The sequence below is a fragment of the Solanum tuberosum genome, unplaced genomic scaffold, assembly GCF_000226075.1.
Source record: "Solanum tuberosum cultivar DM 1-3 516 R44 unplaced genomic scaffold, SolTub_3.0 scf01321, whole genome shotgun sequence".
In the NCBI taxonomy this organism is placed as follows: domain Eukaryota; kingdom Viridiplantae; phylum Streptophyta; class Magnoliopsida; order Solanales; family Solanaceae; genus Solanum; species Solanum tuberosum.
The window spans coordinates 3,430-4,784 of record NW_006240381.1 but is presented as its reverse complement, the minus strand read 5'-3'; positions in this window follow the sequence as shown (position 1 = coordinate 4,784).

Here is a 1,355-nt window from a genome sequence, read left to right as displayed (position 1 = left end):
TTGTTTTCTTGAGAAGATGATTCATGATATGTTGAGCCGTTACATGGGTTGAAAGCGACTCTAAATGTCATTGACATCTGACATTCTTCGTTTCTCTAACCAAAACGAAGATTTTATTCTTGAACTTTAAATTGGTATACTATGTAGAAACCTGCACGCCATAAAACAAAAGAAACAAAAATTTTGCCCCAGTATGCACTAGGAAAATTTTTGTGAGTTATTGATGAAAGCTACTAGGCATATACTTTTATAAAATAAAATAAAGGGAGATTTGTGCCCAATATAACCAGAGGTTATTATGCCCTGTGAAGTCATAAAAAATAAGATAGGAGTTATTGTGCCCTACACGCAACCAGGGATTATTGTACCTTGTGAAGACATGAAAAAATAAAATACGGGTTATTCTGCCCTATATGCAACAGGGGTTATTCTACCCTATGAAGACATAAAAATAAAGTAGGGGTTATTGTGCCCTATATGCAACCAGGGGTTATTGTGCCCTGTGAAAACATGAAAACAAAATAGGGGTTATTGTGCCCTATATGCAACCAGGGGTTATTGTGCCCTGTGAAAACATGAAAACAAAATAGGGGTTATTGTGCCCTATATGCAACCAGGGGTTATTGTGCCCTGTGAAAACATGAAAACAAAATAGGGGTTATTGTGCCCTATATGCAACCAGGGGTTATTGTGCCCTGTGAAAACATGAAAACAAAATAGGGGTTATTGTGCCCTATATGCAACCAGGGGTTATTGTGCCCTGTGAAAACATGAAAACAAAATAGGGGTTATTGTGCCCTATATGCAACCAGGGGTTATTGTGCCCTGTGAAAACATGAAAACAAAATAGGGGTTATTGTGCCCTATATGCAACCAGGGGTTATTGTGCCCTGTGAAAACATGAAATAAAAATAGGGGTTATTGTGCCCTATAAAGACACGAAAAAAATAAAATAGGGATTGTGCCCTGTGAAAACATGAAAACAAAATAGGGGTTATTGTGCCCTATATGCAACCAGGGGTTATTGTGCCCTGTGAAAACATGAAAACAAAATAGGGGTTATTGTGCCCTATATGCAATCAGGGATCATTGTATCCTGTGAAGACATGAAAAATAAAATAGGGGTTATTGTGCCCTGTGAAGACATGAAAAATAAAAATAAGGGCTATTGTGCCCTATATGCAACCAGGGGTTATTGTGCCCTGTGAAGACATGAAAAATAAAATAGGGGTTATTGTGTCCTATATGCAATCAGGGGTTATTGGGCCCTGTGAAGGCATGAAAAAATAAAATAGGGGTTATTATTATGCCTTATATGCAACCAAGGGTTATTGTGCCCTGTGAAGATATGAAAA